Below are 25225 nucleotides of genomic sequence, written 5' to 3' on the forward strand. Positions count from 1 at the left end.
CCCCAAATAATTGACAACAATTTTGTTTTTAAAGTTGAGAAAATAAAACTGGACAGGACATCCTTCTTGACCACTGCCAGTAAATATCTCCTCCTTATGAGTCATCATAAAAGATAAAATCCAACCACTAGATTCCTTGCAATCAGGCTAAGGAGGAGAATAAATTATACAGGTCACTTAGATGAATTCCAACAGTGTTTTTGTCACTGTGAGCTCCTTAAAGCTTAGTGGCCAAGTTGTAACCACACATGGAGGGACAATTCCACACCTAAAGAAGAATAAACATCCTGGGCCTTCCTGAAAGCCTTCCAACAGTGTCTGCCTAGGTCTCTGTAAGCCTCACAGGGTGGATAGTCTATCATGATCTTCCAGATAAGGAAAATTTGTGCATAAATACTGAAAACAAAGCCTTTCAGGAATACTTTAACTAAAGCATTGAGCAAATTAAAACAACCAGGAAATTTTTGTGAGTGGAGAACAGAAGGAAGAACAAACCCCTACAAACACCAAAGGCAAGACAATCCACTAACAACACCCGTGATGCGCAGGAAGATTCAGCTAGAATTGAAAGGCCAGTTCAAGCACTTGTTTAACTTTTGCCACTAAAATACAATCCAGATTCAAGACAATGGGCCTCACGGGCAAGGAGGAAAATTGGAATGGAGAACACTGTCTGGGAGTAGACTTCATAGAACCATTGTTACAACAAGAGGCTTTTCTAAAAAGGCAAGTACTAAGGGTGTGGTGAAATGGTAAAATAGCAAAGTGAGAGAGCTTGTCATGCAGACTCAACCACCTGAGAAGATAGCCCACAGGTCTCATATTGAGTTGTGCCTTAATGTTAAAATGAAGATGGGCATCTATTGAATATATTTAAGAATACTTATCAATACCACAAGTTGGAGGTCACAAGAAGCCACTTTTGAAGTGAAAAGTGTACTTGGAAGAAGAGTTGGATTTAGAAATTAATTACAGGGAACTCATCATCAAAGGCTGAATGTGAGCATAACAACCATCAGTGCCCTCAACTAATTACCTCAAACGCCATACTAATACCATGCTCTTGCCAGGGCACCAGATACAGAAATCCAAAGACACTAAGAAGATGCGTAGCATTCACATTTGTTGTGAAATATGGGCTCTGTTGTTCAAAAATACATTAATAAAAATAAATAAAACTTCCTTGTGATTAGAATTTTAAACCATAAACATTACCGGAACGTGACAGTGAACCAACGGCTTGTATGAAAGAACATGTAGAAGAGATGGAATGCGGGGTTGAGGAGAGATGGCCTAGAGGAAAGCCATGTAAATATGAGGGCCTAGAGGGTATGGAACAAAGTGACAAGAAAATCATACTAACACATGCTGAGGAATAAGAATGTACAACACTTCACATAAGATAGGGCTTTAACAAGCTAGAGAAATGCACAGAAGGAGGCTCAGAAGTCTGTATAGTGAGATGAAGTACAGACATTTTGTGAATAGGTTTTTCATATCTATAACAAATACCTGGGAAAACAGCTTAAGGGAGGTAAAGTTTGTTCAGGCTCACAGTTTTGGTCACTTATGGCAAGAACAGGGAGGCAGAGAAAGAGGAGAGAGGAGAAAGGAAAGGACAGATGAGAGAGAAGATAAAGGAAGAAGAATACAGAGAAGAGAGGAGATGGAATATCCTTCTTACTAGCTTTCCCCCTTTTATTTCCCCTGGGTCCCAATCTATATGATAGTGTCATTCCATCTGTGACACATCTTCCCTGCTTAGTGACTTATCATTGGAAATGCGTTCACAGACATACCCACAAGTGTGTTTTTCTAATCGCCCAGCCACTTCTCAAGCCATTAAATTTGACCAGAGGAACCTTCACAATGCACCTCTTTGTCAACTATGTTCCCAAACACAACTCATTTAACCTTAGGAACTATTGGGTCCCTGTCCCTCCAGAGTCTCCTGTGCATCTCAGTGCACAATAGTGCACAAGAGTCCCCACAGTTATTCACTTTCAGTATTGCTCAGAAGTTGAAGTCCAAAGTTTCTTCAGAGACTCAAGGCAGGCTCCTAGTGTTGAGGTCCTGTTAGAAACAAAAGGCAAGTCATATACTGCAAAATACAAGTGGACCTACTGAAATCTTACCATTTCTAATGAAGAATTGTGACATAGAAAGGAAAACTGAAATGGATCAAGGAAAACGCTTTTTATGTCTTTTCTTTTTTGGTACTTGGGGATCAAACCCAGGGCCCTGCATTTGCTTGGCAAGTGCTTTGCTATTGGGCTACCCGTGAGCCCCAGGGTAAACATTCAATACCATAGCCTTGTGACTGTCATCCAGGGCTGGGGCAGTGTGATGCAAGTTCCAAAGGATTTGGGCAGGTCTGTCTCCTTGGACTTGCCTGCTGTAGCCTAGCTGGGCTTTCCCTTCCATTTGCAGCACTCATTTTCCTGGTTAGATATTCCATGACGCATATCCCTAGCATCTGTAGTCTCCTAGAGTCCCTCCCATCTTCAGCTTCAAACTCTTACCTACACACAACCTCTCCTGGAGTGCTGCCTGCAGGTATTCTCATTCTGTCACATGTGGCCTGGCTTACAGGTGGCCTATTCAAATCAAAGTGCATTCTGGGTGCAAAGCCACACATAGACAATGGCAATAAGTCTGCTATCAGCTCAAAGTGGACTCCTAGAACGAGATCTGAAGTTATCTCTGAGAACGTGCATGGCTAAACTGAGGTAACACTCCATAAGCAACCATTTGTGGGCAGGGCAGCCCAGAGTTCTCTTCTGGAAGCTTTTCTATTTTGTTAAAAATCTTTGCACATGTTAAACCTTAATGCATGAGATGCCCTTACTACCGCACTCTTACTGAACTGGTATAAAAATAGTTGGCTGCTTTTGAATGACCCTGATCTCACAGTAGCCACATTGTTCTTCTTTTTCTTAAATAAATTTTTATTGTAAAAATAGTGTATAGAGGGGTTACAGTTACACCAGTAAGGTAATGAGTACATTTCCTATCAAGCATTGTTACCTCCTCTTTTGTTTTTCCCTTACCATCCCTTCCCTTCCCATCTCCCCAACTCCTCCCTCCCCCCTCCACAAGTTGTAAAGTTCGTTTTCAACATAGTTTGTGCATCTCATTGTTACATTGGGTCAACCTGTATCCCTATTTAAGCATTTTGTTTTTTCTCTTCCCCTCCCCAAATTAGAAAATTGTATATACAAGATGCAGGGCACCGAAATCAAATGCAGTTAAAACAGGGGTTATATGGTTTTAATCCCTCATTTTCCTGGAGAATTGCAAGTTTCAAACCTTTCTGTTTGTCTTTTTGTTCACAAATCTCGCTGCAAACTTGGTTTTGGTTAGAGATAACCATGTCACAAGCAGAAGACTGAATGGACTTGAAGTAGACTCTTCCACATTAAGGAGCCCATGACCTTGTTGTTTCCATCATCATTCCTATTAACAGTCTGGTCTTCTGACTTTCCATCGGAATCCATCTTTATGCTCAGCTAATGGGATTTCTAGGCTAACTTTTGCTTGTTTCTCTGAATGTTTCCAAGTACCTGCTCAAGTCAGTTATAAAGCCTGCTGAATCATATGCTCAGGTTTAGTCACAGAAACAACTCCACTACTCCAATACCATTTTTTTTTGTCATTTGTGGGGGCCAAACTCTGGGCCTGGGTGCTGTCCCTCAGTCTTCAGCTCTAGGCTAGAGCTCTACCACTTGAGCCAAAGTGCCACTTCTGGCTTTTTTTCTGCTTATGTGGTGCTGGAGAATCAAACCCAGGGCTTCATGCATGCGAGGCAAGCACTCTACCACTGAGCCACCTTCCCAGCCCTCCAATACCAGTTTTGAACTAATGAACTAAAACAATTTATATTTGCATTCATTCATATTAAGTGAAATTGGATATTTTATCTTTTTCCTGATAACTTTGTCATGTAATCTGTGCCTGTTTTCCAGACAAGTATACATTATAAAGCCTTTTTTTTCTATTTGAAATCTTAGGGTAGATGGTGCTGCTTAACTAGAGCATCAAGTTCAGTGAACAATGGCCTTTCCTTAGGTATCCATGCTGCCTAGAACATGGTAGGCATTTTGTGGAAGAATAAACCTAGTTAGCAAAAGTAGGTTTAACTATTTGGGTGAATGAGCAGAGGAATCTCATTGATCCCTGATAGTGTGATATCACATGTCAAGAGATTTTTCTCATTTGAAATGTTCTGCTTACAGAAGTCACATAAAACCATATGAATTAGCAAGTTAGTGAAAATAAAGAAATGTATGACCCTAGTTACTGAGAAATGAGACTTCTCAGTGAAATGTTTTACAGAACAACAAAAGTCCTGCACATTTTTTGGGTGTGGCCAAATTGGAGTGAGAGCTGTTAGAGTGATTCAGCTACATCCTTTTACCACTCAATAGCATGGCTGAAGGCTACATGGAAGCCCTCTTTGGCTTCTTGTATCATGACTATAATCCAATGTTCTATCAGAATGGGTCCTCTTTGATGAAAACATTTTTCTTCAAAAGATGACAGTAGCTCAAATATCCTGCTGGAGTCAGTGAACCACGATCAGCAGAACTTTCCACTAGGCTGGAATCATCTCTATCACTGGAGCCCTGGTTTCTTAAAGGCCCCCTTCTAAAAACTTTCCACTTCCACGTATAACTTAATTACCTCTTGCAAAGGAAGGCGGCAGGAAAAAGGGCTAATTAAAGAGTGCCCAGGAAAAGAGTATGATTAGAAGATGAATTCTTTGGAAACTGAAGGCCACATGGGACAAATTCTGCTTGGCAAATTACTGTCTTTTACTCATTCCTGCTATTATCTACTTTTCAGCCAGAGGGCACCGTATAGAGTCAGCACCAAGTGGGGGTCTTCTGTGTGGAGGAAGGTCCAAGGCATGGAGATGAATGTATAAACCATAGTTTTCCCAAAAGTAAATTGCCCTCCCATTTTATGAGAGGGGAGGTTCTATTTACAAATCGTAATTTTTGTAACCTGGCTTTTCTCAATGCTCTTAGCACCTTAGTCAAGTATTTTGATAGAATAGATCTTCAAGGAAGGAATGGTAAGGTCTCATACTCACGTTCTCATTGCATTATATTTGATATGGCTTCAGGATACCTAGGAGTATGTTAATTTTTTAGAGGAAGAAGAAATTGTTCCAACTTTCCAAGACTTGCTCACTGCCCAAAAGCATTAGTTGCCCTGCAACTTGGTCTGCCGCCTTGAATTGGCAAAAGTATGACAAGGTAGAGGTTAAAGAAGGACAGCTTTGTGCAATTCCTGGCAGCTTGGGTTTTGTTTCAATATGTCATGGTTGAATCCCAGTCAGCCTCTATTACACAGGACAGTATCTTGATGAAATTGTAACCTTATAAGCTGCTCTCTGAGACATCTGGTGAAGTTATTTGAATATAATTCATCCAGGCAACAAATTGGCCTATTACTCAGCTTATGAATCTTTCTGTTGACCAAGCTGCCGATACACAAAGGTTGCTGTCCTTTGCACAAATCTTCCTCTCAACTAAACTAATTGTGTGGAACATCCAGAGCTCTTTGAAAGTAAAATAATGATAAAGACCATATCTGTATAGAGAGACCTTTCGAAGTACCAGATATTTTCTATATATTGTCTTCTAACAATTGTGCTTATTAAGGGAGATAGTCTCATTTCATATGTAAAGGAAAGTGAACTTGTGAAACAGTTCTAGTTAATTGTACTAACTGTACAATTAACTGTAAATTAGGAAATGCCTGGTCAAATTTAGATTTTCTTTGTTTAAAAGGCTAGGAAATAGAATCCTTTCCTTCAAATAAATCATGCATTGCTCTCCTGCAGTAAAAGCCAAGTTATAAAAGTACAAAGTCCAAGATCAATCTTTCTATTAGCTTTTATGATGAAAGTTGATGTGATGGTTTGGGATTTTTTTTAAAATTTGGGCTGATTTTCCACCTGCTATCTATTAGCTGCTATGTGCTTTAATTTTAATTTTAATTTTTTATTTTTGGGGGTCTCCCCTCCCCTGTCCCCTCTGTCCCTTCCTCCCTTCCTCCAGGTGTCTGCCTCTTGAGTAGCTAGGATTATTAGGCATGAATTATGGGTACATGACTCCTGATTGTAAAAAAAGAAAATGTTGGCTACTGTGGAAACTTGAAAGCATGAGAGTGTGCCATATGTGCCTATTTGTGCAATTCTGTATTGGCTTATATTAATTATATGGAAGAAGGATTTCATTGTTACATCTCCACGCACATTTACACTGTATTCCAATCATTTTCTTCTCCTCTACTATACTCCCTGCCCTCTCCCCAGCAAAACTTTATTTATTTATTTATTTACTTTAATTTTTATTTTTTGGGTCCAGTTGTGGGCCTGAACACTGGGCCTGGGCACTGTCCCTCAGCTCTTCAGCTCAAGGCTAGCACTCTACCACTTGAGCCACAGTGCCACTTCTGGCTTTTTTCTTTTTGCTTATGTGGTGCTGAGGAATCGAACCCAGGGCCTCATGCATGCAAGGCAAGCACTCTACCATTGAGCTACCTTCCCAGCCCAGCAAAACTTTTTTAAAGTTCACACTGGAGTGTGATGGAAGGAATGTTCAAAATATATTATACAAATAAATTGACATTTTGCAGTAGATCTCCTTTGTAAAATTACTTAAAAACCAAAGCAAAAGAAAAGAAATTTCAAATATTGACTTTTTTTCTAATTTATGATAAAACTACTCTAGTGAAGAGTCAGCCTTCTTTAACATGTCCAATTAATAAATCCTGTTTTGTGGTATGCATGGAGTTGGTTTTGCGGGTACAGGAATTTCCTGTTCCTTCTGGCTGAAATGATTTATGCAGGACATTGTGGCCTAATTTCTGTAGCAATCGCACCCTCTCTGAGTAACTCCTATGTCTGGTGTCTGAACTCCTAACCTTAACCACTTCAGGAGAAGTACATTTGATACACAGTTCTGTCCTGAGCACAGTTATTGGAACATCCTGATATAACCATGCATATGGCACTATTTTTCAACATCAGTTGAATGCCTTGACAAAGCAAGTTGCAATATTCTTTTATACATACTCATTTCAGCTTTCCCCCATTTGTGTAATTTTTATTACTTGCTCAGAAAAATGTACTTGGTCACATGCTTTATGTTAGTCACTGCAAAGACATGCCACATGTATAGAGCCATGTGTGCCTTATTTTTAGACTCAATCAAGCAAGAGAGGAGCATATCTAGGTAATGATTGCTCTTTAATCCAGTCTAAAATATAAGCATATATGACAGACCTATTTCTCTTCTAAAGTCTAAATTAAGCTACTACAGATCAGTGAGCATGATCTAAGTGTTTATCGTAAGCATTGAGACCTGAAGATTATTTGTCAACTTGCAGCAAATTTAACTACTACAGAAATCAGTGCTAGGATTAAATAAGAACAAAACAAGTCTAAACTAAATACATGTCATTTGTCTTTAGAATGAATGGATCCAGGAAATAGTTATATGAGCCTGGGAAGACAAGACCTGGTATCCCAATGACAGATTCATTAATTATATTGTTTCTTCTAATATCTTAAAAGACCTCACATACTGATAAACTCATGTCTTTCCTTCCTATAGTAGAGAGAGATAGTACATTGGTAGCTGAGTTGTTTCTGGTGATAATTGAGAATGTAATATAAGGCAATGATAGTAGCATGAAACAAAATAAGTAAAAAGAGTTATTCTGTTTGAAATTGTATATGAAAGGCAAAAAATGTTAGCAATTAGAGGCTTTCGTGACTTTCCCTGTTTCCTAGCAAACTAAACATAAGATTGATAATACCTTTGATAGAAAAAAGCCTGGTGAGATTACTATCAAGCCAAACTCAAGGCAAAGATCTAATCAGGGTTTGACCTGGATACCTCAAGGGATTAATTTGAAGTGACCTATCGTTTCAACTGACTCAAATGAGTCTTACAATAGACTAATCAAATAGGAAAGAAAAAAGCTCATCATATGCCCTCAGATGTTGAAGAACTCAAACTTATGAACTCAGAGTCCTGTCTTAGAAAGTGTTGTGAATGGGCATATTGACATATAGAGCTGATGAAATGAAAGAGGAAAAAAAAAACCTAGCAAAAAATAAGCAATCAAATGAAACCTCAAATCTTTGATGATAGTAATTACAATTACAACATGGACTAAAAGTTTCCTTAATTTTCTGAGCAATAAAATAACCATTAGACACCTAAATTTAGACAGGCAAGAAGCCAAATGAGAATGAGGATTCTCATCTCTCCCAAGGTGATTATTTCCTAATATCTTTTTTTTATTGTGAAAATGCCTTACAGAAGCATTACAATTACATGAACAAGGTAATGAGTACATTTCTTATCAAGCATTGTTGCCTTCTCCTTTGTTTCCCCTTCCCAACCCTTCCCATCTCCCCCCTCTCTCCCCATGCCAAAGTTGTAAAGTTCCTTATTCGACATGACTTTTTGTACATCTCATTGGTGCAATGGGTCCACCTGTATTCCTAGTTAAACAATTTGTTTTTTTTCCTTCCCCTCCACAAATTATACCAACATCAAATACAGTGAAATTCAGATGGGGCTAAGGAACAAAAAGACTAAAGAATTCCCAAAGGGCAGGGTCAAGAGTCAAAGAAATAGAATGGGATAAGAGAGCCATTCTCAGGAATAAAATGTGAACCAAATCAGTTCTGAGCCTCCTGGGTAGCATTGTCAGGAAGTGTGAGTGAGCATGTAACTTGTTCTCTTAAAACAGAGGTTTCTGGACCAAGGACCCTTCTAGCTGAACCCATCAAAGAACTATAGAAAGGTTCTGGACTTCAAACCTGAGTTCATGTTTGAAATGGAACTTGGAATTTCTTCCCTGAGGATAACGTGATTTATTTATTTATTTATTTATTGAATCATTTATTTCACATTTTGTGTTAAGTGAGTCACAGAGACTACAAAGGACTCTTTTAGATTTATTCACATACACGTTCCACTCTGCCCGTAGTCTCTGGGGTTGAGCATATGCTTTGTTTCACCAATGTAAGCTTGATTATGTAACATTAACTAATGCAATGGGTTCCACTTTCAAGGAAGGTTTTGGCAATGATAGGTATTTACACTAACATTAATGTGCTACAGTCTTTTTATTTTTATTTTTCTGAACTCAGGACCTTGTGTTTGCTAGGCTCAGGCTTTATGACCTAATCCATGCTTCCAGCCCTGCTTTTTAGCTAGCTGAGAGACAGAGCTCAGTGAAGTTATCTGGCCAGGATGGCCTCAAACCACCCTTTTCTAGACTTCAGCCTCCTGAGTAGTTAAGATTACAGATGTGAACTCCCTTCACCTCAGCTTTCGACTGTGAAACCAAGGCACTTCAGTTGGGAGGTGCTTTTTTAGTTTAGATATTTGAGGAGGATCTGAATCCATCTCACACCTGATGTAAAGTTCTGATAGCAGATAAAACAACAAGTAGTTAATATTTACTTTTGTAAACCAAAAGTATTTTAACTGTGTTTATTTTCAGAACAAAGTCTGATTAATACAGTAGTCTAACATCCCATAGCCCTGTTTTTTCAAATCCTAGTCCACTACTGAGACTTTATTATAGATTTCTGCTATAGGCTATTATAGGTCTCTGCTAGTCTTATTTTAGAGAATGTTTATTTGTATATGTACTTTCTGCTGAGTGGGATTCATAAAATACATGTATATCTTTCAGAAATCACTATTCAATTTGGGAATAATAGCTTTCTCCAGAGAAAGAGGGAGAAAGAGAGAGAGAGAGACAGAGAAAGAGAGAGAGAGACAGAGAAAGAGAGAGAGACAGAGAAAGAGAGAGAGACAGAGAGAGACAGGGAGAGAGAGAGAGAGAGAGACAGGGAGAGAGAAGGGAGAGAGAGAGAGAGAGAGAGAGAGAGAGACAGGGAGAGAGAAGAGAGAGAGAGAGACAGGGAGAGAGAGAGAGAGAGAGAGATGGAGGGAGGAAGGGAGGGAGAGAAAATTTATGCCTTTAATCCTTTTGACTAGGCTTTTTCAGTTAGAATCTCTTTAATCCCTTGACATTTATCTATGTTGGTGTCTATATTATCTGTGGACACATGTTGCTATGTGATTATTTTTAAGGTCTGACATACTGGTATTTCCATTGGAGGAGGGGTAGATGGAATAAAAATATACCTGGGGGGATGAGCAAGCCCTTCAGGGAACTTATGGATCCAGCAATATCTCCAGATTCTAACCAGAAATTACCTCATGTAAAGACTCAAAAGCCAAGTGACTTTGAACTGTTGTTGGTGAAACAGTGATTCTAGCCTAATATAATAGGCATTATCCTTTGGTGAAGGCAGAGGAGTCCTGCTTTCATTATGAACTATTGAAAGAATTTGAGATATAAATGAAATGTCCTTCAGAAATTGATTCTGAGAAAATTGAGAAAAAATATTATGCTAAGGAAAGCAGGAGCCAGGTAGAAATTCTCAAGGGAGTATGATAGTTTAGAGGAACATAGATTCTTTTTGGCTTAAAATTCCATGCCATTAAGACTCCTATAAATACACTGCTATTCTCAATAGGTAATGCCACTGGGACCTTTTACTCCAAGTTAAAGATATTCATATTATTCTGACAGCTTCTTTTTAAATTAGGAAACAGTCCACCAGAAAATTTCCCTAGGTATTATAGGACTTGAAGCTAATAAAATTACAAGCTAGAAATGAACTTTTGCCAACTCTTGTAGCATCCTTTGTACAAACAGATCTGGCATATCCTCTTTACATTCTGTTCTGCATACTGCTAAGTGAGAAGCAATTAATAAGCATCCTTTTACCTTAGTATGGTTTGAGAAGCATTATCTGACTTTCAGCAGTCTCACATGTATGAAGACATCTGCACCACTTATAATACACTTCCAGAAAACTCTTGGTGAATATTATCTAGGTTTGGGGGAGTTTTTCCAAAAACAAAAATAAAGTAGAAGGAAAAGCCTGATTGTAAAGCCAATGAAGTAACTTCATTTTGTAATTCAACTCCATCAACATCCATTACCTACATCAGGCTCATTCATAACCTTGCTTGTCATTTTCCAACTCAGTTATTCTATTCCAAGGAAATGAGTGTACCCAGAAACTTTGAAGGCTTGTCTACAGGTCAAATCCCACCCTGGTCAGCATGCTGGACTCATCAGGGATGAACACCCTGCCTTCTGCTAAATGGACCAATGACCACCCATTCACCTCGCCCCATTTTCACACATACCACCACCTTACAAAAGCTCTCAGAAGATCAATTATCCCACAAGGCTGGTTCTCTGACTGGTTTTTGATCTATTTTTTTTCTCTTGGGATATAAATAGCACTTTGGTTTTTGTTTGCCATTCTCATTTTTAATGAATTCCTTTATATCCCAGATGATAAACTCTATGTAAAGAGCCAAGAACATACACATATACATACTTATGTGTGTGTCTATGCTTCTATGATCATAGTAGTTAGGTTTGCATAGGATAAGACTGCTTTACCTTTACAGAGACATAGGATGCTTGGTGAAAGGTCTGCATTTCTGGCCCATGGGTTTCCCCACAGACAGCTCACACCTTGGGCTTCTCCAGAAAAAAATGATGAGAAACCCAAAGTGGAAGTTGCCTGTGATGTCCTTTGAAATCTCAGAAGTGACATGCCATCACCTTTTCCATATTGTATTGATCACACCCTATGTGAAAGGGGACGAACAACAGGGATTCCGGAGATAGAACTGCTGGGGTCCCTTTGCAAGATGATTAATACAGTTACTAGTGACACAACTGCAGCTAGAGACTACAACCCAAGCTGAGACCTAGGCAAAAAACAGTTATTTTAAGAACCTAATTGAAGCCAGGTAACAGTGCCTTTTGTCTATAATCCTTGCTATTTAGGAAGCTGATTCCTGAGGATTAGAGATAAAAACCAGCATGACAAATCTGAGAGACTCATCTCTAATTAGCCACCAAAAAGCCATAGTTGGGATAAAGCCCTGAGTTCAAGTCCCAGGACTGGTTCAAAGAAAAAAAAATCAAACTGACCTCTCCATTTCTGCATCGTGTCCCAATGAATAGCAATCATTTCAGAGCTTTATGTCTCCTTTTCGAGTGAAGAGTCTTTTAAGGATTTAAGGAGGTTCTCCTAGGTTAACAAGGGAAAAATGAACAAAGTTGCTTTTGCATAGGGCAGAACCATGAGTTCGGAATATTATAGACGGCAAAAGAAGCGGAGAGACATAGTATTCTAAGGAAAGAGAAGAAGCAGTAGAAGCATTGGCACCCTGGAACCTAATGTGAAGGTGTGATGGTCATCTCTGTGTGCGCCCACCACCAGAGGGTTGACAAGTACACTTCAAGCCAGTGACGTTAAGATGCGGTGGTGATGCTTACAGAAGAGAACAGCAGTAGCAATGTTCAACGACAGGCAAGGTGAGCTCTGGAGGTATACCAGCCACCGTTTTGAATTGAACCACTACATTACAAATCAAACTTTTTCATCATAGTGGATTACTATAGAAAGGGTGCTTTGCTTATCACAGTCCTTGACTGCTAGGCAACCTTTAGTCCTGACAGGATTCTCTAAGACTTGGTGTCAAATTAGTTTCTTTCAACCTTGATTGAATTAAAGACCTTTTTTTCTTTAAACAGACCTGTTTGTAAGTCAGCTGAAAAGCATGTGACAATGCTCAGTAGTTGAATAACAAGTTTTCATGAGTCGTGCCTGACTCTTTAACCTCTCCTGGCTTTGGAAATTCTTCTGTGATATCTACCAGGGTATATGGTGGTACTACAGCATTCCATGGCTTCGTCTGATGATGGCCACTCACTCTGCATGGGTCCCAGTGACAAGGACACAAAAGTTTGCTTATTTGTGCAGGCTCTTTCAAATGTATTGTTATAACATGAATGCATGCCAGGAACACATGTTTCTCTTTTCCTTTGTATATGTATAATGACTTTTACTGTAAGCTAAGTTTAGAAATCTAAACAGAAAACTCAGGTTAATCCAAATATTATAGTAAGGTGATAATTACTTAAATTGATGTTTTTACATTTTAACTGAAGTTAAAAAGTTTTTCATCTTAATCTAAGAAGCAAATACCAAAAAAATTTTTATCACAATATGTCTCTTAATGGTTCACCATCCACTTTTCTCCATACATTTTAAGATTGTGTGATCATGAGGCGATTATAATTATAAAGAAAAAATATTATTAATGGAAGAAGTAATATACGAACAGCCTATTCTTTTGGAAGACTTTCATTTCTTTATTTAAGTTTTCTGAAGTTCAGCTGGGGACACTGGTGCTCATGAAGTTCAACTAAAGAGTAAGTAGGAAATTTTCATTTTTTTCCTACAAATTTATATATTCTAGCATACACTACTGCTTCCTAACTAATGTTATTGATTTTACTATCATCTTTAATGTGTTCCTATGAAAGCAAAATCAGTTTGAAAGAAAACTATTACTTGCTTTTACCCTAAGAAATGGAGAAGGATCTGGTCCCTTTACTTGTCACCCTGATGAACATTGTATGAGCTCATACTTATATATGCAAGCCTTTCCCAAAAGAACTTAACAACTTTATCTATAAAAGTTGTTCCAGATTTGGTTTCAGAGAAAAATGAAGAAAGCACAATTATTGCCATGAAAGAAATTTAACATTTTCCTAGAAAATGATTGCATCCAAAATAACTCAAAAGAGTCAAGCATGGAAAAATGCAGGTTGTAGTTACAAATGCTTTCTCTGAACATCATTCAGATGGGCTACTTGCTATCATGAGTTGAAAATATTCATCTGTGTGAATAAGGGAGTGCTAGCAATATACACATTTGTAACACCTGTGTAAAGAAAGAACCTGAACCTCATTGCTCTCATTCCCAGGATCTTCAGCCAGTTACTTAAATAAAATGGTTTTTAATTAAGTGACTATCTCCAGAGAGATGCCTGATTCAAATAAGAACAATATTCCACAGAGATGCCTTAGTAATTCAGGGTGATGTGTTGGCTACAATTTCTCCATTCATTATTTCTAGCCTTCCGTATGCAATGCAGGCTTTTTGTAATATTGGTGTTCACTCTGCAATTTTATCTCCCATTGTGTTAGGTGAGAACCTTATTTAAAAGTCCTATATAGGCCAGGTGCTAGTGGCTCACATCTCTAATCTTAGCTATTCAGGAGGCTGAGATACAAGGATCTGGGTTTAAAGTCAGCTTGGGGGAGAAAAATGAGGGAGGAACTAATAATGTTCAACAAGAAATGTACTCATTACCTTATTTATGTAACTGTAATCTACCTATACATCAAATTTACAATAAAAAATAAAATAAAAAAATAAAGTCAGCTTGGGTAAGAAAATCCATGAGACTCTTATTTAATTAAACATCAAAAGCCAGAAGTTAGACCAGTAACTTTTAGCACAAAAGTTTGGGGAGTCGCACACACACAAAACTACATAAAAGTCAGCTGCCAGTGACTTGCAACTGTAATCCCAGCAACTAAGTGGGCTGAGACATGAGGATCATGGTTCTAAGACACCCCTAACAAGAAAGTCCATGACATTCTTATCTCCAATTAACCACCAAAAGCCGGAAGTGGAGCTATGGCTCAAGTGGTAGAGTGCTAATTTTGAGCAAAAAATTTCAGGGACATTTTCCCAGGGCCTGAGTTTAAGCTCCAATACATGCACCTGTGTGTATATGCACACAAGTACTAAATAAAAATGCTTATTTGTATAATAAAGCTTATGTTGTGTAATTTCTCCCCCCCCAAAATTCTATGAACGTGAAATCGTATTTTATACTAGGTACTATAATAGTCATCTGTGACTACTTAGAAAATAAATCAGATTATACTATGTTCAATGCCTAGAAATCCTATTCCACTTAAGGAAACTGAGGCTTGGGAATTCTATGTACTTCATCATTTAACCATATGTGTTCTTAACATTGAATTCATGTTCCAATGATGCTCACTCCTCTGGAGATACCATCAGCCTCATGTCTTTAAATACCAGCTATGCTGTTGACAGCTCAGGCCATATTTCTCACCTGGATTTCTTCTCTGAACTCTAAGCTCATATGTTTACACATCTATCTGATGTCCTCTCTTTGCAGTATAATAAGCATGCCACATTGATTATATCTGGTATGCTGAGCCTGATGTTTTCTTAGCCATCAAAGCCTTCTGCTGCTTCAGACTTTCTCATTTCAAGGACTGATAATTAATTCTTCTAACTCCCTTGGGCAAAACAAAAAAATCTTGGCATCATCTTTCATGATTTATGATTTTGATTTTTATTCTCTCTGTTTTTATCTCCCCTTTCTAGTTTTTCTGTCTCTGTCCATCTATCTCTCTTTCTCCCTCACGAAAATACCATCAGCTCTTGTCAAGCACAAGATATTTGTAATCCTAGCTATTCAGGAGGCTGGAATCTGTGGATTAAAACCAGACTGGGCAAGAAAGGCTGTGGGGCTCTTATCTCCTGTTAACCACCAATAAATCAGAAGTGGAACTGTGTCTCTGAAGTGGTAGAAAGCTAGCCTTGAGGAAAAATCTTAGGGGCAGTACATCAGCCCTTAGTTCAAGCCCCAGAACTGTCACAATATACAAATGAATAGTGAATAATTCCCTAAGATCATTGTGTAAATTCTCTATGCATTTGAGTACAACATAAAGCATTTCATTAATTTTATCAGTATAATACAATGCTGCATGAATGTTGTCTATTTTGGAGTATAAACTCCTAGCAGTCAAAACTTTGACTGTTGAACTTCTCTATAAACAGCTGCATGTGAACAGACATGCTTAATAAATGCCATTAGACAATGACTGCCTGTGTTTAATATTTATTGAGCACCTATAGGGACCTTGAGATTTTGGTCCAGGATGAAAGGCTTTTGAAAAAAAGAAGCTGTACCTAATTAAGAAACACATGGTCCCTGCTCCCAAGGAGCTTATCTGTGGAAGCAGCCAGCATTGATGTGGGGGCACAGAGAAAATTAATTTTTTTTAGCTAAGTGCAGAAAACTACCACCTTTATGAAATGGCAGTACTTATCTTCTTTCCCCTTAAACTGGTTTTCTTTGTGAAGTGCTGGTGCTAAATGTCTGGCAGAGAATGAAGGTAGAGAAGCCTGTAAAAGGACAAATGGAAGAGGAGATGGTGGGAGGAGGATGCTGACAGGCGTGGGGTGGTTGGCTGCATGAGTGGAGGGAAGGGCAGTGGAGAGCAATAGAGTTCCTCTAAGTCTTTGCTATGCTTTCTAGATTTTTTCAGTAATTATAATGTACCTCCATCATCATGATTAATTAATGTTTAAGTTCAGGTTGTAGCAAGGACCACATAGAGATGAATCAGACATTGATTTCCTTTCATTCAGGCATGCTAAAAAACACAGCTGTGATAGAGGGCAGACTTGGTATGAATTTCAAACCCCATCACAGTTCATTAGGAAAGGATTGCTAATGTATCCATATCATATTGCCAAGAGAAGAGAGAACTGGAAATAAGGTGGGAAAGAATTATAAACTATAGTTCTACTTCTAATTCTTTTTTTTTTTCTTGTCGGTCATGGAGAGCCTGAACTCTGGGCTTGGGCATTGTCCCTCAGCTCTTCAGCTCAAGGCCAGTGCTCTACCACTTGAGCCATAGAACCACTTCCAGCCTTTTCTGCTTATGTGGTGCTGAGGAATTGAACCTAGGGCCTCTTGCATGCAAGGCAAGCACTCTACCACTGAGCCACCTTCCCAGCCCCTATTTCTAATTCTTAAATCTTATTTTTCACTTTGGATTTAGAATATAAGAGGGTCAGCACAAAACATTTGGGTTATATATGGAAGAGTTGTACGTACTTACATAAACAAATTGTTTCATACAATAATTTACTTTTTTTGTCCATATCAGGGCTTTAAGTCAGGGCCTTACATTTAGTTTGCTTGCTTAACAGGTGCTCTACCATTTGAATCCATCCAGACTCACTTTTTGATAGTTAATTAGAGATAATGTATCATATTATTTTTCTGCCTGGCCTGGCTTCAAATCACAATCTTACTGACCTCAGCCTCCTGAGTAGGTAGGATTAGAGGTGTGAACCACCATTACCTGGCTGAGAAATGTTTTTCTACTCGCTACCAAAGAAAGAATTATAGGCCCAATGGGCACATTCCAAAAGCTTAAGTATGGTTGTATTTATTTATATCAAAAGTTTAACTGCATGATAAATATATTGCATGTTAGAGTGAAAAATGGGTTAGGGACATAGGACTGAGAGTCAAATCCTAAGGAGAAACTGGAAGTGAGCTTTGGGAGAAAGCCAGCCAGTGATGACAATGGTGTGCAACACAAAGAAAATATCAAGATAGAGACAATGAGATCAGAGAAAGCGGGTGCATGCGCGCGCGCACAGACACACACACACACACACACACACACACACACACATGCACGCACGCACTAACACCACACTGTAACCAACACAGTTTTACTCATTCAAGAATCCAAGAACTGAGCAAAGTTGAGGGAAGACAACAGTTTTTAAATAAGACAACACTATATATATATATATAGATAGATAGATAGATAGATAGATAGATAGATAGATAGATAGATAGATAGATATAGATATAGATATAGATGTAGATATGATGCAAAGCATCTTAGTAAGTGTTTGGCACTTTTATTCATGGTCCTGTTGCTATCTGTCCCCAACTAACCTCTCATCATTTCACTTTGAAACTTAATTTTACTCTATCTCAAGGCTCTTTTCAAAATACATGTACTACCCTTTTTGATCTGATTCATCTAAACTGATATGCTGTCTCTCTCTCTCTGAACTATTAAAATGTCTACATGTTTCTTATGAAAGTTATTACATTTTGTTACAAATGGTTGATATTTGTTCTCATTCTTTTTACTTAATTTAGAGTTCTTTTGAGTGAGACTCATTTGTCATTGGTATCCTGGAATCTTAGCACAAATACATGTTCTATTCAGAAATAAGAAAAAAAATGTATTGTAAATGTGGAGAGAGAGGTCTGGCTTATAGTTTAGATTTAGTGGGTCCTGGGTCTTTCCAGGTACTCAAAAATATATGCATTTAGAATTTCGCTATTATAGTGACATATCTCAGCTTAATATTAATAATCATCAAAAATGATTGGAATACATTATGGACAATCACTTCAGCATACATTTTGAGATTTAAGGAAGTATTTAAATGTAGAAATTATAACTGATCTTTGGAAAATAATGCAATCATAGAATAAAAGAGATAATTCCATGTGTAGACCAAAAGCTGTCATTCATGATCTCTTTTTGATCCTGTGATACAACCACATTTAGATTTGACTGTGGTAATTCTGAGAGACACTTCAGCCATCTCAAAATATTTATTAAGCTTTTAATTGTGTTAATTGGCAAGGAGCATATAGAACTGAACTGGGCACAAATGTAGTTCTGGCTAGTTTTTGAATGCAGTTAGGGAGTTCTAATAGATCTAATCCACAGAATTTAGAGAAGTGAGGATAAGGGTAAACAGATATCTCCCTTGGGACCTAAAAGGCACAATTTTAAAGAAAAGAGGAAAGAACAACACAAGGAAGAAATTACAAATGTAATAGGAAATAAGCCATCCTATTTACCTTTCAGAAACAGATCTTTAAGTGCCCAGAAGATGGCTGCTTTCTAAACATTTATCCCTTCCTTTCTCTATGAAAGGTAGATTATCAGCCATTTCAGCATAGACATTTCATTTTCCTGTTGAGTAGGGAAACTTATTTTGTTAACTAAGCCCTAGACTACACAGTAAGTGTATCTCTTACAGGAAAATGTATGTAAAGATAGATAAATTCAAGAAGCCTGGTGATGTTACTGTCTCTAACCTTCCATTCTTTTCAGCATTTGAGAAGTTACTGTACAGAGGTGGACTTTGGTCTGTTGCTTGGAGAAGGGCAGGGGTGTTGAGAGCAGTAAGCATTTCAAAGCTATTCTGTGCTGTCCTGGGAGTCCTTGCTCAATAGTTAGTAGCACATGGCTGGCACTTGAGATTGAAGGTGTGGTGAGTTACCCCAGTGTGCACTAAATCTCAAAGGAAAGGTTCCCTTGGGGAAAGAGACATTTTAGTACGACAATGAAATTTCATTGATTGAGAAAGGCTAAACAAAACCCTTTACCAAAAGTCCTAGGAAGTACAAAATATGAGAACTATGATACAAGGCGATTATTCTATAATGCAACACTTAGTTTAGTTTACATGTGGTACTGTTTCCCCCCTGGTTTGGCCTGACTGAGCCCACAGCAATATCAGCTGCACAGTGCTCTACATTCTCTGGCTGGTGCCCCAGATCTTGGCATCTTCAGGTGTGTCCCAGGTCCAGGACTACTCTTGTTACAGCTACTTAAGGCTTCAGGATGTCAGTGCATCTTTCCTGGTGTAATGATAGCCTTTCTCAAAGATGTGAGCCATCTCTGGGTTCTTAGCTGAGGCTTAAATAATTTGGAGAATATACTGGAGTCATAGACTAATTGAAGATAGTTAAATGGTAACTGTAGGGACTCTCAACTTTTTCTAAGAAAAAAAATCTTTTGAACTCCATATCCAATAGAGTACTATGGGTTTCATGTGTTAGTAGCAGTATAACTAATGATGCTGAATCTTATCTATGCTTCAGAGATGAAAGAATCTAACAGAATCCAAGTCCCGGTTCTTTCCTTGTTTGCTTTCTCTAGGTTTTTATGGTGAGTGGTTGGGTGGATTTTTTTCTTGTGTTTGCAACTAAACATTGCAAATGATATGTGTATGTTTATGTACATGTACATGCATGTACATATAGATAACATAACAACAGATACATATTACACATGTTATATATTTTGCATATTATATGTATTACATATGTGTTTTTATTCATTGATTTTGCTCCTAACTCAGATTCAAAGTTGGCTGCTTTTTTTCAAATCTGGAAACATTTTTACTTAATATTGGACATTCTTGTCTATTTGGGTTTTGTTATTCATCTTTCATGGCTTTAGGGTTTGTTCTGGAAAGCATTTTTGTGCAAAACACTTGCATCTCTGAGGATGGTTTTATCTTCAGTAGGAGCCTGTGTTTCAATAAAACACAATTATGGGTGCTTGAACTCAGGTCCTGGACACTTTCCCTGAGCTTTTTATTCAAAACTAGCTAGCACTCTACCACTTAAGCCACAGCTCCACTTCTGGCTGTTTTGTTTGGAGATAAGAATCTCAACTGACTTACTTCACTTAATATAAGAAACAAGGTTTCCCTTATTTGCAATTATCTAGTATATGTATGAGTCAAGCAGAAAAGGTCAGATAAGGTGATGTTAGGAAAATGAACCCTAAGATATGTATTCAAATGTTTTTTTTTTCTTTCATGCATTTGTTTCTAACGCATTTATAAGATTATTTCTTTGTTGCTTTGTATATCCCTCCCCCACAGTATAACCCTTGCTTTCACTGTAGCTGATGTTGGTATAATTTGAGGAGGGGAAGGAGAAAAACAAGTCGTTTAAATAAGGATACAGGTGGACCCGTTGCAACAATAAGAAGTACAAGTTGTCATGTCGAAAACGAACTTTACAACTTTGGTGGGGGGGGGAGGATTGGTTCAGGGGGCGGGGGGAGGCTGGGAAGGGATGGGAAGGGGAAACAAAAGAGGAGGCTACAAGCTTGATAAGAAATGTACTCATTATCTTGCCCATCTAATTGTAACCCTTCTGTACAGTATTTTCACAATAAAAATTAAAAAAAAAAGAATCTCAACTGACTTTATTGCTTGGCTGGCTTCACAGCAATCCTCAGATCTCAGCCTCCTTAGTAGCTAGGATTGTAGGCATGAGCCACTAGTGCTCAGCTTAAAATACCTTTATAAAAGTCTCTCTTTGTCTTACCTTGGTTTCTTTTGATCTCTTGTCATTAGTAGAGTGGGCTGAACTGAAGCAAGGAAGAAATGACAATAGCTTGCTAGGCCCCGTGGCTCACCCCAGTAATCCTAGCTACTTAGGAGGCTGAGATCTGAGGATCACCCTTCAAAGCCGCCAAGGGCAGGAAAATCCTTGAGACTCTTATCTCCAATAAACCACTCAGAAAACCGGAAGTGGCTCACTGGCTCAAGTGGTAGCCTTGAGCTGAAGAGCTGCAGGACCGTTTTCAGGCCCAGGGTTCAAGCCCCATGGCTGACAAAAAAGAAAGAAAGAAAGAAAGAAAGAAAGAAAGAAAGAAAGAAAGAAAGAAAGAAAGAAAGAAAGAAAGAAAGAAAGAAAGAAAGAAAGAAAGGAAGGAAGGAAGGAAGGAAGGAAGGAAGGAAGGAAGGAAGGAAGGAAGGAAGGAAGGAAGGAAGGAAGGAAGGAAGGAATGACAGCATCCACTTCCCCAAGGGCAGTAGTGAAAAAAGGGCAGTTGGAGAGTTTCAAGTAGTGACCAGAAGAGAAATGAGGGCAGACAGAGAAAATAGAGACATTAAGACCTGCAAAGACATTTTTGGCTCTAGTCACTTGTCAAGCCTAATGGACCAAGGGTCCCAGACACTTTGGAATGGAGAGCTAGAACAATGGCTGCTTGAACTATATGTTATTGGAGTGCGACTGGATTTTACATTCCTTTTTTTTTTTTTTTTTTTTTTTTGGCCAGTCTTGGGGCTTGAACTCAGGGCAGGGGTCTGTCCCTGAACTTCTTTTTGCTCAAGGCTAGCACTCTACCACTTGAGCCACAGTGCCACTTCCAGCTTTTTCTGTTTATGTGGGGCTGAGGAATGGAACTCAGGGCCTCATGCCTGCTAGACAAGCACTCTACCACTGAGCTACCTTCCCCGCCCTCCTGTTTTTTTTTCCTCCCTGTCTTTCCATCCCTACCCAGTATTACCCACTAACTTTCTCAGTATTTAGTAGGAGGTAAGATTGATTTATTGATCTCCTTATGTTACAAACTACAACTCTCATTATGTACAACTCATATTTATGAAATGTTAGGAAAATAATGACTAATTGCGTTTTTAAAGAATAACGTGAATCTTAGCACTTTTGATTTAAAGACATTTATACAAAACTTTATTATGAAGGCAGTCTTTATTGTGTGAGCAATCATGCAGTACTTAAAGCCTCCGAGTTATAATAACAAGAACATTAAGTTTACAGCATGGATATTAAAATATTTGAATTTTTTTAATAAAGCAAACTGGTAAACACTTTTGGGCTTAACTCTTTCCTTCTTTATCTCCCTTACTTTTCTTAAATAAGCCAACTCTTGATACTTGTCTATTTAGAGAAGGCAACATTCTGCTTCTATCCTCTCTGGGTCCTGGCTGGGTCTACTGATAGCATATAGATTAGTAAGAGAAAAGCACACAAATGTATTTAAGACAAATTTTATATCAGTTATTTATATACTGAGTTGGACTAGAAGCGGAAAACTGAAAAAAAAATAGCAAGGTTCAGGGCCTTCATTTAGGGTAGTTAGCTAGACAGAGAACTGAGTAGGAAGATAAAGTTTAGTTTATCAAGGTTTGTTCAGAATTCCTTTGGCTTCATACTTGCCTTTGACAATGAAAATGGTTCATTTTTTACATAGGAATGTTATCTTTGCTTTTGAGAAACAACGTGAATGTCAGATGCATCTTTTAGTACATGCCATTGCTTTAAGTGCATTAACCTTAAATAATCAATTTATCAGAGCAGTGCATTTTTAACTTCTTAATCTACAACACTATTCCTTTAGTCCTATACTCCTAATAAGGAATTTACTGTCATTTCAGATTTATGTGGTTTCCATGTGATGTTGAACAACAGTTCATACTTGGAAACTGAATACATTCACTATTTGCTGGAAAATAAGTTTTTAAATTATAAACATTTATAGTGTATCACTATTACTCAGACAATATGCCATTATTGAGTTATGAGGGGAAAAAAGGAAAAGATAAATTAATAGGAACATAAAAAAATCATACTGGGGGGGTAAAGAAGACTGAGTTCTTACATAAAGTCATATAAAATTTCTGGACACATGCCTGTAATTCTAGCAAATAAGAATGCTGAAAACAGGAGGATCACAGTTCAAAGTTAAGCCTGGGAAAAAATTGTGAAAGATGCCATCAGCAAAGCAACTAGCAAACGCTAGTCTTGAGATGCGCTCAGGTGGTAGAGTATCAACTGTAAATAAGACAAGGGAATGCCAGAAAAAACAAAAGTAGGCTTTGTAAGATGATTTAGTAAACATTCAGTTTCATTGTGGCATGGAGTGAGCTTTGATTTCCATTCTTTACTTTCCCCCATTTGTTAGACTTCTTGATTAGGATAGACATTGGCTAATTCAACTGATTAGAAACACTGGGTGAGAGCATCATGATACCAGCATTGGCCTGGTCACAGAGCCATACATTTGCCTGGTTTCATTGACAAACTCTGTGCTGCCCTTCTAAGCCTAGGATAGTGTGACTCAAAGTATGCCTCAGAGGGCTGAGGTGTTTCATAACATACAAAAGAAGTGAAAGTAGGTACTGAGAAAGCATTTGAAAATGTTAACAATTAACAGACTAATTTTATGCATGTTGAACCTAATAATAAATTAATAGTTGGAGTTGTATTAGGGGATCTTTTTAATTCTGTTTTTCTATTAACTGCCTTTCAATATATTGTATGGAAGCATTTGCTCACAACATATTGTAAATTAATACAAAACAAAATGTATTGTGACCATAGATAATGTGAAACTAATTGGAATGGAGCCTGTTGTCTTGGATACAAGAATGTGCTCTGGAGCTATACTGCATGATTTCAAATGTCATCTCAGTAATGTTATAGCCATATTAACTAAGCCAGTTATTTGAATTCTCATCAGTTTGTTATGGGGATCATGTTAACATTAGCTTCTATGATGTCTGTGAGAATGTAATGCAATTAGAACATTGCCTCTTGGTTTTTTGTTGTTGTTTGTTGCTGGTTTATACTGGGGTTTGAACTCAGGGCATCACACTTGATAAGAAGACATTGCAAACTATACCTCTAGCACAAGATGTGGGCTTTTGATGAGTCTACTATATAGGGTAGGTAGACTTCAGCTGCACATTTGTGGTGGTAATACAAAGGAGAGAGCCAAAGGAACAGGTTCTGTTGGCCCAGTGGTCTCTGGACATTTTTAAATGCTGAAAGAATCCAATTCTTCAAAAGGTATTAGTTTTTTGGTTTTATTATGGCTTAGGTAATTAGTTCACTAATGAATGATAATAGGCTAACTGTAATGTAACTTGGTCTAAGGTATAGAAACAAACAGCTATTTCCATATTTCTAACTATTTTCTTTTTAAGTCACCTTCCCTCTGCTGACTGAGACAGATGAACTTCATAATGACATAGCAGAAACATTTTATTTACTAATGTTAAGCTTGTTTCTTAAAGCAATTTAAATGAATACAGGGTGCATTTGATTCTATGCCCCTGCCATCGGCATTCCCTCATCTCCAGAGTTTCCTCCTCTTGCTATTTCTCAATACTGATTACATTATTATTGTTGAATGCTTGTCTTCAATAGTAAGTATATTCAGTCCAGGACTGAAAGCTGATAAAGTTTAGACAAACATTCAACATAAGCTTAAGCTTCTTTTAATTTTTTGTTATTTGTATCATTTCTGGGTTTCCAGATTGACAAAAGTAATTGTTTATATGTTGGAATGATGTTTAGGTCTTCATTTAGTGACCCTGGGACATCAGGAAAATCTGACATTCATGTCTGAATCTTGATTTTCTTATTGGTGAAATGATGATAACTATTCTGAGACATACAGTCATTTTGATTTCTAAAAATAACTATCAGAAATGGTATATATCTTATGAAATATACACATATTTAAAGTAACCCTTATGGGTTTTCAGCCAGAGATGTTGATTTCTATGCTTTCTTGTTGTGTTACCTAGAACAAATGATTAATATCTCCTAAAATCGTTTTCCTATCTATAAATTGGGAGATAATGATGCCTACTTCCATAACTTGTTTAGATTTATATATGAGTTAAATAATCTATCTACCTACCTACCTACCTACCTATTACTTTATATCTCTCTCTATATTAATATATTTTTATGTTTATTATCACAGGGTTGTACAGAGGGACTACCATTTAGTAAGTCAGACAGTGAGTACATTTTGAATTTTAGACAATGTCACCTCTTCCATTGCTTT

The 25225-nt window shown here is 37.8% G+C and overlaps 1 long non-coding RNA gene across 1 annotated transcript in view; it reads right to left on the reverse strand.

Annotated features, from left to right (window-relative positions):
* Positions 1-1813: 1813 nt before the first annotated feature.
* The window catches only part of LOC138823011 (uncharacterized), a 67809-nt gene continuing 44397 nt past the window's right edge, over positions 1814-25225 (reverse strand). The window contains exons 6-7 of the long non-coding RNA XR_011370712.1: positions 12070-12169; positions 1814-2073 (exon numbers count right to left, since the gene is read on the reverse strand). This is a non-coding gene — a long non-coding RNA (uncharacterized lncRNA). The remainder of the gene's footprint in view (positions 2074-12069; positions 12170-25225) is intronic.

This window comes from Dipodomys merriami, unplaced genomic scaffold (assembly GCF_024711535.1).
Source record: "Dipodomys merriami isolate MVZ:Mamm:240054 unplaced genomic scaffold, mDipMer1.0.p SCAF_12, whole genome shotgun sequence".
NCBI lineage: Eukaryota > Metazoa > Chordata > Mammalia > Rodentia > Heteromyidae > Dipodomys > Dipodomys merriami.